The 14,826-nt window shown below is 35.4% G+C and overlaps 1 protein-coding gene across 2 annotated transcripts in view; it reads right to left on the bottom strand.

Annotated features, from left to right (window-relative positions):
• LOC131426914 (protein Wnt-1-like) overlaps positions 1 to 6,048 on the bottom strand; it is a 69,242-nt gene extending 63,194 nt beyond the window's left edge. Inside the window, exons 1-2 of one of the 2 annotated variants that reach the window (XM_058589677.1) lie at positions 5,767 to 6,048; positions 5,086 to 5,141 (exon numbers count right to left, since the gene is read on the bottom strand). The gene's annotated coding sequence lies outside the window, so the exon portion shown is untranslated. Of the gene's footprint in view, positions 1 to 5,085 lie in introns of both variants that reach the window. The other variant, XM_058589676.1, reaches the window with a different exon arrangement.
• Positions 6,049 to 14,826: the final 8,778 nt, after the last annotated feature.

The raw sequence follows: 14,826 nt of genomic DNA, 5'->3' as shown, positions 1-14,826 counted from the left end.
CAACGCCGCGTACTATAATATCGAGGAGAAGGTAACCTCTACAGGAAGGATCATTGCGTCTTTTAACTACCGTCGGCGGACTAGCGCATACGGTGTATATCGTCAAAGTGTGGTATCGGGAGATTTTGTCTAATTTTATCGATAACACTGACAGCTCTGTGACATTAAACTCTTGAAATTTTACGTATGGTCATATATGCTGTCCAAGCAGAACGAACATCAAGAAGCTCATTTCTAAGATCTGTGCCGAGATGCCGATGAATCAGGTGCTTGCAGCGTGCGATTCCTTTAAGCAACGTCTACAGCACACAAAGGGGTGGTGCTCCCAACCTATATTTCGTGAAGGATCTCAATAAACATTGCTTCAATAGAAATTGACTCAGAAAAGAATAATTTTTGTCTTTAAACATATTTTTAAAGTATATTTGAACTTCTTTAACACACTGTATGTGATGCAAACATGCACTCAACTTTTATAGAGATGGATTAACTGATTTTCACGAATTAGATTATAATAAAAGATTCGATGGTTCTTTAGCCTGCTACTGAACTGTATCCGGATGTGACTCCCGGTTCCAGAATTACAGAGTGATGTGTGCAAAAAGGCGGATGAGTAATGTCAGCGTAATAGCTAGATGACGTGAATAAGTGTAAAACTGGCGTGCTTCTTTTACACTATACGATTGATATTGTAAATTGTGTAACCATTTTTCGCTTCCAGAATTGTGACAGCCCAGACCTGTACAAAAGTTCAACGTATTCGTGACAAAAACAATTTACCACGCAATTAAGCAAGACGGAACTAACGAGAGCAAAATAAATACGGTGCGCATCGCAAATCGCTTATTTCAACAGAACAACTTATCTCAGTTAGTTCTTTAGAATAAGCACCGATCAATTTAAATCAACTTAATGCTATCCATCAAATCCTGTTGCTTTCACTGTTCAGCCGGTTAGTGCCGAAAATGGCAAACGCGTATACAAGGAATGCACAAGAACGCAGGTTGAGTCATTCCACTGAGCGCATTTTTCATCAAAAAAATAAGGTTTTCTGTGCGCTTTCATTCATTTGACTATTACATCTGAGTTTCCGCTCCGACATGGCAAATAACTGATTTTGAATAAAGCGTTTGATTGTCATAGAAGGCAAAAAAATAATAATTAAATTAATGTCAAATGATGATTTTAAAACAAAATGTTTGTGAAAAATATAAAAGATTAAAGATTACATGATATTTTCTGATTCTTGATAAGGTATTCAACCTCCTATTTCAGTGTGAATCCAATTGATTTCCAATCCAGAGTGTCCAATTGATTTTCGATGTCTTTTTTATCAATATTATTATGCAATTTACTGTTTTTGTCATAATGAAACCCGGTAAAAAATTTCATCTAAATCAGAAAATGGGAAATCTGATGATTTCTTCTTCTGGGTTCAAATCTTAGGATATAGTAAAAACCAGTACTGTTTTGCCATTCCATTGCGGCATTTATCTTTCTACTAGTGAAATAATTTATAATAGAGGCGTAGAAATATTTCCTCAACCCATTTTCACCTGTTTTGAGTTGGAATTCATTTTTCATCGTGAATACGATTCTTCGGATTTTTTGTTTTTTTTTAGTTCGTATATTGATCATGCGTTGAATAGGGTATTACTGAGAACCTAAATCCTTAGTTTGTTTAAGGTTGCGTCCAGGTACTGGCATTGTTTGTGGATTGAACATAAATTCTAGTTATCTTTCTTGGCACTTATTAACTTCATACCAGGGAGCAAGAAAAACAAATCAACAATGCATTCGGGTGTGACTGATCAATAAAGGATATCAACATAGGAGTCATTTCTAATGGTAAATTGTGCTCAACTGCAACCGATAGAATGAAACTATAACCGTTTCGTTGTCGATTCAGCCCTTTATAGAAAAATTGAGGCAACATTAATTTTTAAACTGTATGACCAATTGGATTTTGTCCTACGTTTCGTCAGGTGCTCCGTAAAGGAATCATCCTGGACCCCTACTTTTTGTCCTATTCGTGAATGTGCCTTTTCGTGCTATTCGTAAATGTAGAGAATTAACATCATGTAAAGTAATGTATGCAGAAGATTCACAGAACCATAACTAACCTTGTGGTTTGCTGTGCCTTTCACAAGGACATAGAAAGTATTATTGAGTGCTGTGATAGAAACAGTATGGGGGTAAGTATCGTATGTAAGAAAAATCGTATGTAAAATTCTATGATTGATGTTCCAGTTTAACGGATTTACACATCACCCTTGATAGTAAATGTCGTTCTAATTTTTGTAGTTGCAGCAACAGCTTAAGCAGTTTTGGAACTTATTAAACGCAACACCAGGGACTTCGCTTATAAGCACTGGCTAAAGTAAGTTTACGTCACATTGTAATGCAATATTTTACTATAATTTGAACACCCTATCACAACGCTTACATTGATCGGATCGAAAGAGAGTAAAAATACAGTATCCGATTCGCGTGACGGCAACTGTTTTGTAAAAGTCGTCTTCAATATTAAGCTACAAATATCATTGGGCTCTAATGAATACTACCTACACTACCATTTCTTTAAGGACTACTCGCTCTCATATATGTAACATCGATTGCTTCATGTTTTGAAGAGACATTCAAATACTCCTAGAAGATCATTACAGAGAATGAACTTTCTCAGACGCTCCAGTACACAGAAAAAAAATAACGAAAATCACACGACATGTGAATGAAATAGACATCAATTGAATCGAAAATATGATTGAAAACCATCACCGATGTATAACTTAATTGGAATGCAGATTTTTTAATGAATAGAACTTTATATTTGAATTCACTCTTAGTTTTGCGAAAACCTGTGCTCCTGTTACTGCTGTATAAGAAATTCAAGTTAAATGGGTAGCAATAGTTTTGAAGCAGCATAATGAAACATGATTTGTAATTGGATTTCTATTTTGGTTATTATTATCAATATAATCACTTGTAATCACAACCGATGAATACGGTTGTGTTTTGAAATAACAATATAAGTGTTCATTCTCTTTTCGTTCTCTCGTACACGCTATATGAAATTGAACAAAGCACGCTGTGTGATTCGTTCATAAAGACGGTGATGTTTTCTTCTTCTGTAGCAGACTTATCGTCATTTTGTTGACGGTTTGCAAGTTTTCACACTCATCCCCCTAAAATTTTGAAACCGGAAGTCGGATCTTCATGATATTGCACAGTATCTTTTTAGACAATGAGAGCGTCGATTTGAATCAAGATTTGTGAAAATCGGTTGCTGAGAATGAGTTGCTGAGGTCCCTTTTTTGAACTTTTCTTCACTATCATCGGTGCTTTCGAAACCGGAAACCACGGAATAGTAGTCTCAAAGTAGGTTTACATTTGTACCAACTAACATGATGAATTAGTTTTATAAAAATTTCCACCTCCTTTCACCATCACTTGTGAAGAAATACTCATGAAATTGAAAAAATTTCGCTTATCGCGATGTAATACCGAAACCGGAAGTCGGATCCGGATCTACTTTTCGAAGACTTTTTAAAGAATTTGAGGACTTTTTATTTGCATCATAGTTTGTGAAACTTGGTGTGAGTCCCGGATTGGCGGTTCAATGCATAGGGCGCTGCTCTTACAAACCAGTTGTCGTATGTTCGAGTCCCAACCTGGAAGGATTCGTAGTGTCAGTAGAATCGTAGCACCAGCCATGCAGTGGTTCTGTACACTCTGAATCGGCTGCGAAGTCTGTTGAAACAGAAGGTCAAATTCCACTACAGGAATGTAATATCAAGGATTTGCTTTTTGTGAAAATTGATTAAGAGATTTCCGAAAAATTTGAGTGACATTTTCCATTTTTTGGAGCATATCACCCTGTAAAATGCAATAGTAACCTATGGGACCGTAAGACCTTTCATTTGAATATGCGTTTGTGAAAATCGGCCATCTCTAAGAAAAGTGAGTGACGTTATTTGTCACATTGTTCGAACTTTTTTTTCTGCGTTTTAGCTTCTTAGAACCGAAAGATAAGGAATACAATTTTTCTCCAATTCGTTGTTTAAAAGTCGACTAATCGGCAAAATGGGATGGCGACTCTACTAATGAGATAACTATTGGTACAACAGCCCTATATCGATCACTAACGATTGTTACACCAGATTTGAAAAAGAACGGTTTTGAAGCAAACACCTACTCAACCTTTTTTCGTGCAAAGGGGCGTGGTTTTGGATGCTGTTGGCGATCTGCTACAGACTCGTGCTAAAAAAACAGTTAAAGCTAAACGACCTATCAAGTCGCCGTTATTGAATGCAGTACGGCCACGCGTTTTCATGGCGATTGCACGTCAGGTTAACAGTTTATCTGGCCGATGGTTTATAATATAATCCAACATGTTTTTGGTGCGTTTTCACGATTTGTGTGTTGAACCAATTCCGATGACATACCCTGTATGTTTTTTTGCAAATCAATTGCGATTTTACACTTTTCATTTTCAATGTTGGACATTTTGGCGAATTAATTATTTTAATCTACACCCAGAACAAAAGCGTCTTGAATCAAAGGAAATCTCACTGTGTTGAAGTTGTTCATAACGACACAGGAAACTGACTTCTTGTTTTCTTATACTGCAGCCGCATTGAAGGCGATTTGGGCCTGCATATAAATAATTCCTTTCTACTCTTTTCCTTTATTATTTTACTTTAGTGAATTTGAACACATTGCGATTTTAAAAACTGATATTTGTCATCTTCATTTACTTCTGGAAATTCGATGAAAATTTATTATAAATAATAGGTTTTGTGCAATAATTTGTTACGTGAGTAAGCTGTGTAATTTGCTAGAAAATTGAAGTAAAGCTTTTTTAATTGATAAAGTGATACGATGAAGAGATCAAGTGATCATAGTGTCCTCAGCGCAATGCGCTAAAATCGAACTGACCAAGTATTTGAAGCCATTTTCACAGCTTAATTAATCACCGGAGCACTATAGTCCCCAATTAGTGTTATCATTCACACGAACTCATTTCAGTTTCTTCAAAAACCTTTGTTAAAAGTTGTCGCTTCGATTAACTTTTAATTAACTTACCTGGTATTGTTTCTGGAGCTGAAGTTAAAGTGACCTTAGTTTCGATCGCAAGTGTCCTGCAATAATATAGAGTTTACTTGTCTAGGTTGAAATCACACACAAAGCTCTACGATATGCAGCCAAACGACCAATCGATATTAAATCTTAATCCCGATTGGATACTAATTTTGAATACAGACAGTTTAGTTCACTTCATTTGGATTGGACTACGGAGTGCAGTTTAATCGAATACACGATCACGTTGTTTACATATTTACACGATCGTCACTCAAACTGATTTTGACGAATTGCACAATTTTGCACGTTGATATTTTTCGCTTTAACTGAATCGTCTGGCAAACATCTCTTCTGGTTACCGATCTCTGCTTTCTAATGTTCTTTGTTTTCTTTAAGCCGGTTTCACTGAATTTTTTGCACAAACATTCATTTTTGTTTTTATTTGGTTTTTGCACATCGCGCTCCTCTTGCTTGGGTTGTTCGCTTGCCTCTTTCAGCAGATCGTTAAATCATACGCTAATCGGTGTGTGTAGCATTTAAGACTTTCATTCTTAGACCACATGCACACGTTAGCTCCGTTAAATATCCCTTCTTAACGATATTTTAGCTTAACTATTTCGTGTAAGCTCTTCATACATGGCACCGAATATCACTTATACCGAATAATTTTTCAACGCCATTCACCTCTGTTAAGTAGCTTTATATTTAATCAGCAATACAATACCACGCACAATAATTATCCTGATTATTACGTGTATTTTCCGACGAACAAGTACTGTCAATACAAAAATCAGCGGTTTTATCGAATCGCGGAGTAACACCGAAAAGGCGCCCAAGCTACTCGGAAGTCAAAAATGAACTGATCCACCAACAACGCTCTGAACCGAAACCTAACTGAAGTGGAAAAGTGCTTCGCATCTAACTGTGGGCTGGAATCAACATTTGAACGAATCCGTCTCAGTCCCGTTGCCGATGCGATGGGTGGTGATTGTAGCGAGATTCTCTACGCAGTGATGAAGGAAAATGGATCGCATCAGTAGCAATCACTTCCGAATAAGAGAGAAAGATAGAGGGAGAGAATTTATGCGCGTATGGCCTTATAACGGTTGTGATATGGCATGGTTCTCGAAAATGCATTTTGACTAGTTGAGTTGTGCAGTGAGAATGTGGGAGAGCAAAGAGAGCGTTTTTCATTGGCTAAAATGAACGAAGTATATGTTGATGCCGTTGGAAAAGCATCGCCAAACTCCCACTTATCTTTAGGTGGGGGTAAATGTGTAGGGACGAAGTGGGAGATTTTCTGGCAAGGATCACTGCCAAGAGCGGGAAAATACTGGTTAGATTTGGCTTCTGGGAAACTGTTAATTTGAAGATAGCAAACACTTCTCGTTTTATTTGCGCTTATTTCGTAGAACAATCGAATGAAGTATCGAAATGTAAAAAAAAATTAGCTAATGGACCTGTTTAGCATCTATATTTCAGATAGATGTTGTTATTTTTTCGAAGAATACTAAATGTTAAATTCACAATGTTGTTACAAAACAATATACTAGGAAGCCTGGGAAAATCACGTGCATGGAAGCTCTACACCTAGAAGTTGACAAAATCACGTTGTCTTATTATGGATTACGAGACGTGTGTGAAAGAATATTTTGGCTTCTTTCGGGACTCCTATTTTTCACTGTCCATCATAAGTTTAATGTCTTAGAAGACGTTGAAACGACGCAGAAAAAGTCAAAGTTTGGCAAGTAATTTGCTTATGTGGAAAGCGAGGCACTCCATTTTTTTCATCCAAGACGAGCGCAGGTATACATAGCGAAAAGTCTCCAGAAGCGTCTAATTCAATGGTCCTACACATTTCTGGCCTGATTTGGCCTCGTACTATTACTCAAAAGAGGTTTTGAATTGAATAAGACCAATGCGGTCAACTTCATGTTCGAGAATTTAACCTCCCGAACACAGCGGAACTGAGGCTAATTGAGAACTATCATGTATTAGGCGCTTCGAAAAAAACGAAGTAAGGCATAAAGTAAAATCTGAGTAAAATAGCGTTGTACAAGACCTTATGAGTAGTGGATAAATATGATATGAGTTTTGAATATAGTATTGAAAACGAATAAAAAATAGATATAATAGAAATAGAGCCATTTGCCGGTTACGTCATTAATACCATTATGCGCGACGAATAAGGTACTAAAATTCAATACTCGTCACATGAAATATGACGCTCCATTTATGTGCATCTGATAAGATGTAAAATCACAAGAATTTTTCGAACTGTGATGTGTTCGTAAGTGATTTACCACCAACTACCATAAATATAGTGACCCCTTGTTAATTATTGAAAATGCTATTTCCAGCAACACTTTTCTGGTTGCTACAAACTCGTTACCAAGGAATCTATTTAGCAACACAAACAAAAACAAACTATTCTTCCATAAGATAACGTTTTCGCTAACAATTCGTGGGAATATCGTTAAAAGTTGAACGAAAAACTGTGTTGAATTATCTACCCAGGACGATTGTTGGAATGATTCTCGAATTCCTGCACACGACACACAGATATATTGCGCTATGACAGAAATTATTCACGAAGTCACATTGAAGATCGGAAATCCAGTGGAAAAATTAACATAAGATTGAATAAGAATGCTCACTGTCTAGTTCAAGATCATCACATGTCCCACGCTTCTGATCGGCTCGAATATCAATTTCAATTTTCACCCTTTCCGATTATTCACGGCAGAATATGTATGATTGCTATACACCACAGTATGATCACAACGACTAGTACACTTGCCAGGGGTAAAAGAAATCGACGAATCGGTTCGGCGTGATTCATGATTCTGAAGCTGTCAAAGTGGCATTAACAAGTTGCTTTTTGTCTTCTGTGTCAATTATCAAGCCGTTTCCCCGTTTACACTTAATGATACCCGGAATGTCGTACCGGAAAATTATTATCATTAACCCCGAATTCAATCAAAAAGTTCGAAAAAAATCGTTATAATTTTCCCACAATAATTGAAAGTGAAAAAAATAAAGGAACAAACACTTGCTGTTAAGACCTAATGAAAAATTCATTAAGATGTGTTCATTTTATTTTAGTTTCACTATAATCTGACTAAATCTAGCGATATAAATATATTTATATGTTAAAATATTACATTAGAATGAATAAATTTAGATTTCAAATTAACAAACAATAAAGAAGAACAAGATGAGACCAGTGGTTTCATTCACACCGAAATATATGATCTACAATGGAGGTAAAAAAAGTTAGGCTCCGTCACAAAATGATGATTCAAAGCTAATACCTGTGAATATGCAGTTTTGCTTAGTTTTTCCTGACAATTCTGGGCCTCGGTGGCAACAATGATTGAGCAGTACGTCCGAGTTAGGTAGTAACCAATAGTCCGTCTGTCCTCCGGTTCGCAGAAATCCCATTTTGTTTTCGTTTCGAGATTATTTATATGTTGCAATTAAACAACATACGTAGCCATGGACAACTGTTATTTAAAATCAACAGTTTTCGACCTTTGTTGCCAGTTTCAATATATTTTCAAGCAATTTCGTTTTGACATTACCAGTGACTGAGGGGTAGTTAAATTTGCGATACAGTTTTGAAAGACGAGTGGCAGATCGTGTCGTCGGTACTTTGGTAAGTATTCATCAAAGTATAGTAGACTTAGAGTTCATGTAATTGTAGGGCAATTTCAAGTTTAGATAAACAATTATTGTGGAAAATTTTGTTGTTCTAAGATTGAATATTGCACCTTGATGTAATAAATTCAAAATCTTCCAGAATCCATAAACCGGATAATTGATATTCTATTTGTATCTATCAGTATCATCTTTTTTTGTTTTAATGAATTCCGTGTCAAAGAATTTTCCAACCACATAATATTACATGTTCTTGGACGTTAATAATAGGTGTTTTTCGAAGTAGTTTTTTGCTTGATATGAGAAAGTACATTGAATTGACATTTTCTTTCACTTGATTCGACCCTCTCCATTATTGCCAGTGTAGTTCATACAGAACAATTAAATGTGAACTGATGGTCAATGGAAAAGTTTCAATGATTCTGTTACAATGAATCTTTTTTTTCGGTGGTTAAGTAGTATATGTGAAAACTTATTAATTTATTATTTTCACTGCCATGGCAAGGGAAGGTAAGTTTCAGTCAGGGGCGAAATACGAAGCAATCTATTTTGAGGACGCATACAGCCAGTCATTCGAAGTTTATTGATGAAATGGAAATTAAAATTTGAATAAATATAATTTTACTCATGCTATGTTGAAGAAATGGTTTTTATCTTCAATAATCAGTATTATATTTTAGATATAAAATACTTTATTTAATAGCCATATTTGTTATTAATAGTAATGTTGTTGTACCGTTGAATTCCACTTTTTATTATTTAATAAACTTATAAAACCGATACACTGAAGAAGGATGCAAATAGCATTCCGAAATACGTATCTGTATTATAACGTTTGATACACTTTCGGAAAAATAGTGACTGTGAAAATAGTGACTTTGTGAAAGTGTAATGACGTGATATAGTGGAATTCAACGGTACAACAACAGTACAATTAGTGAGAATATTCTACTAACAGCTCAAACAGAAATTTAATGCATATTTGTTAAAGATTCAAATCTATTAAAGAAAAACAAATTGCAACTTCAACCAGTTCAATTAATTAAAGTTAACCAGTTATTTTGTAACTATTTCAATTAAATAAATAAAATTGAAACTGCCTGAACCTCATTATTCGTACAATATTTTATATTATGTATAAAAAGAAAATTACGTACGAATATTTTCGTGCAGGTATATAGTTTGCTATAGTACAAATGGCGATTATTATTAAATTTTGTTTGGCATCCTGCGATTCTAATCCAAAAAGACTTATTTGCAAGACGGTTGAACAAAAACGACACCGGCTGTCAGTAGCATAGTGTGGTGAAGAACTACACTTGTTACACGACCATACTTGAGGACTCGTGTTAGACCCCCTCAAGTAGAAGGTAAAATAGAATTCATTTCTTTCTTCTGATCATGCCTATATGAGCCTGCCTAGGCTAGCTTTTCCGTTCTAAATTTATAACTGATTCAATCTAGAATACCTATCCGTCTTTTCATTTCATATCTTTCGTCTCTCTCAGTTAATGTTTGCCGAAAATAACCAATCAAAATCGATATAGTAGTTCCATATTTGTTCATTTAAAATAAGTGTGGAACTTTTTTCGTCTAGAATCACTAGTGGCCCAACCTAGACTACAAAGTCCCAATCTAGACTACTTTTTAAACTTTTTGTTTTTTAATAACTTTTTTTCTATAATGCGCAGCAATTCACTATAATTAGAAGTTTCTTATGACGGTCCAAATTTTCAAATAAGACATCAATATTGAGAATATTCCAATATAAACCAAAGATACAAGGCATATTCAAAAAGTGGTCCAACTTAGACGACATTCCCCTACTCATTGAATACAATTTCCAAAAGATTTTACTGTATATGACATGTATCAAAATTCAACTGGAGCAAAATCAGACCGTTTGAATGTAGGTCATTTACATATCAATTTATTTTCACTTCTAGCTGTATAATTTCAATATTAATTCATTTATGGCCTTCGGCTATATGTATGAGCATCATACACATTACAAAATGAGTAGTATATCCTATATGGCTGTTATGATGATAAATTTTGAAACGAAAACCATCTACATTTTGGATTCTTTCAATTTACAAGTGTATGCGTTTCAAACAATTTTTCAATTATATGCATACAAATCAAGTTTTTGACAGAGGGGAAATTGAATGGCCGACTTATTAAAACTATCTGAAAATCGTTATGGGGATCGGATGAAGCAAAAACCATTCAGGTTGTAGTCGGTAAATTCTGCGGCCAAATTAGTTCTAAGATGGCTAACTATACACAATTACATGAATAAAATATACAACATTAACAGCAAATTTGTTTTATTCCAAATTTATTCTGTTCAGATTTTGTCGCGAACAAGCCTTGAGAAGTATCCGTTCTTTTAGCGACTGTCAACAAGCAACCATGCACCGAGTTAGTTGTAGACGTATGCTTGATACAGTAAATATCATTACAGGACTATAGCTGCTAGGTAAGTATGTACGTAAGATAAGTATAGTTCGGCGAAAACGGCTTTCGATTTAATGAAAGTCATTTCCTTTAAGAGCATTCTTACTTCTCAAGCATTATGCTTCCATTTTACTTGGTCATGATTTCCAAAAAAATGAATATTCAAACAGTTACAAAACAATTTTACAACTGTAATTTTGATTAAAAGGTTTTTACTCATATGTAGCCTGTAGTCAACATGAGAGTAAATGAATAAAAGTGCAGTTTGCTTTCGATTTTTATTAGACAGTAGTAAACCCTTAGGCGGAAACTACATCGCGCTGTATGATATCAACTAAAACAAAATTCAACTATGAAAACGATGTTTCTTTCCTTCCTCGTGAATGATATTAGCATTTACTGGTTTCTATTCCATTGAAATAAATGCTGACCGGACGATTGTCTTAGGGCGACTCTCCTTTACGCACATCACCGTCTAGGTATAGTATTTCCCCTTCCGGAAAGCAATGCGAACTGTTTATTCGACGTATCGTGGTACCAAGTCATAGCTCCCCGACGGTCTTCTTATTATGGGAATCAAAAAACCACTCAAACTGAGCAGCGCCCTTTTTCTAAACCATCACCAGGCGCTAGCAATCGTCATCCAGGACTGGCAGTGGAATAGTTCACAAAGAACCCGTCCGATTTTCGAGGGAGTCAGTGTGGTAAATTTGTTTGTTTATAGGCTTTAAGGATTAACCATGTTTACAGTCAGTGTGTGTCATCTCTAAATGAGTTTATTCACGCCAGCCAGCATAATGCCATCATTTCTGTTCGCCACATATTACGAAACAATTTGCTATTATTCGAAAATTTTGACGCTTGCTTCTATCAAACAGTTTTATTATACAGACTGTAATAAGCAGTTTGATTTATTTTGAAGCGGAACAATATCTCACTCTAAACAACAATGAAATGTTATCGCCAACTGACAGTGGGAATTTAGTTTGCTTACGAGACTTCGGTGCAATAGTCTAAATTTTACGTTTCGTGTTTACAGTTTCACCTGGTTTGAGAAGTTTGTAGTAAAAGATACGTTTTTGATTCGACCAAATGCACATCGTTTTTTCCGAAGCAATTAGGTTTTGCAGTTGATGTCGATGGTTGGACAAGGTCGACCCATGAGCTTCTGCGCTTGGTATTCTGAAAATAAATCCAATTCTTATCTCCGTCACGATCCACTGCATAAAATTCTTTTTTCATGCAGTGGCAGTAAAATTTCGCTCATCGTTTTTCACATTTCCTGCTGCCTATCATTCAGCTTGTGAGGAACCCACTTTCACGCCTTATGAATCTTGCCCATGACGTGTAGACTTGGCGACTAACGATTAACCTCTCCACCATTTAGTTTTAAGTATGTGTATTGTCTGTGCGTTTTATGTTTTACATACAGAAATTGTCACTTTTAAACCGTTCAAACCAACGTTCACAAGTCGCGACATATAAAGCATAATTTCTATAAGCTTTAACAAGAACGTTCGTTTTGATTTAAATGCCCTTTTTTCAAAACAATTTTTTTTATTGAAATGGTGACGAAAGAAAGTCTGGTTTGATATAGCAAATATTGCTACTTGAAACAATAATTTTTTCTCAGTGGATTAGTTTATTTCAATCAGTATTTTAATGAAAATAACAAATATTTTACTTGCGCATTCCTGTCAATTTCTCGACAAATAATTTCACAGAAAATTCAATTTGAAAAGTTAGTTTTAAATGAACGATCTCTGGTTAAAGATAATAATTATAGTACTCTAAATTTGTAAACTTTTTAGTTGGAATGAATGAACTCGAAGTTAGATAATTCAACTAACGCTTTTGTTTGTTATAATCATACATTCTGTTTTTTAGGAATGAAATGATTTCTTTTCAACTTATTTATGACACTACTTTTATTTCAATTTATTTTCATTTTTAAATTCTTAAAAACCAACTTTTTGATTGATGTTGTCAATTTTCATTTGCTATTCAAGACATTTAGCCCCTTTTGTCGCGAGATGATCGAAATTTACACAATCAAGCCTTGGTGTTTTGAATATAAACGAAATATTTGGTGCTTCATTTTCAAAATAGACAGACCTCGCTCTGGACAACCAAAATAATTCGAAATCAAGCAGTTGGATGCATTACTTGATGAAATTCCAAGTCAAACGCTGGAGGAGCTTGCAGAATCATTGGACTCAACAAGCAGTTTCTGTACGATTAAAATCACTGCGAGCAGCTGATTCAAATGAAATAAAGAAAGGGTTTTTACATCGAATTGTTACTAGGAATGAAAAATGGATATTCTATGATAACCCCATGACGAAAAAATACTACACTATGCCTGCTCAATTGTTGCCATCGACCTCAACATTAACACCAAAGCCGAATATTCATGGTTCGAAGGCCATATTGTGCATCCTGCGGGAGCGAAAGGGTGTTGTGTACTATGACCTGTTACCAGAGCTAATAAAAGTCATTTTCATTGACTGAAAAATAGAAAATTGACTGAAAGACTGAAAATGACAAGAAATTACTGTCACTCTCAGCTTCGCTTACAAACTATGAGAACGATGACATAAGCGGGACAGTAGTTTCAAAATTGTGTTTTTTCTTTCATTTGCCCTTTCAGTCATTTGCAGTTTTCAGTGAAAATCTCATAGTATGCAGCAGAGTTGCCAGGTTATTTTTTTCAAAAATCTGTCAAAACTCGAAAATTTATCTGGATTTGTCTGGGTTTAGGGTCTGGGAAAATTTTGAAAATCTGGCAAAAGATCTGGTTAGTTTGAGTGTCTGTCGAAACGAGAAATATCTGGCATTTGCCAGACAAATCTGGCAACGCTGGTATGCAGTGTCGATATTCAACCGAAGATGTGAGAATTGAAAATGACAGAAAAAAGGTTTTACCTGTTGGTGCTCAAATTTGTAGTAGTTTTGTTTTCCAAGGAGGTTCTGGGATGTAATTACTTCGATTTACCATATTTTAGTCACTTTTTATAGCCAAGCGTCACATGTTTTCAATACATAGATGAAAGAATGAGAATTAAAATTCTGCTGATGCTCTCTGAAGACGTTAGTTTGGTTTCGTCTTGTCACAGAGGAAAGAGTGATGTTGGCAATTATGGTCTCTCATTTTTTCGATGAGAAACGAAAATGCTTCGTCTCTCGTTTGTTCTGGTGTCGGTCATTTACGAATGAGACAGTAAAACATTGAAAATGAGACTGCTGGAATGGTTTCTTTCATTGAGAATGCGTGACAATTTTAAGCTCTGCCTGTTACAACCAGCCGATACTATAACGGACAATCGGTGTAGAACATGATTCGTGAAAAATATTTTGAAACGCTCAAGTGGGACATTTTGCCGCATCCGCCGTATTCACCTGATATTGCTACTTCTGATTGCTGGTTATTCCGACGGATGCTGCATGATCCGACAAATCATCGGTTTATTTCTTTCGTATAAATCGAAAATTGAATTCAAACTTGGATCACCTCAAAAGACGAGACATTTTTTTCGAGATGGACCTCGAAAATTGCCTTAGAGGTGGGAAAAAGTTGTAACTTGCGATGTACGATCATCATAAATCAAATTTAAAATTCTGCTA

The sequence above is a fragment of the Malaya genurostris genome, chromosome 2, assembly GCF_030247185.1.
Source record: "Malaya genurostris strain Urasoe2022 chromosome 2, Malgen_1.1, whole genome shotgun sequence".
Classification (NCBI taxonomy): Eukaryota; Metazoa; Arthropoda; class Insecta; order Diptera; family Culicidae; genus Malaya; species Malaya genurostris.
This window is presented reverse-complemented; position numbering and strand designations above follow the sequence as displayed.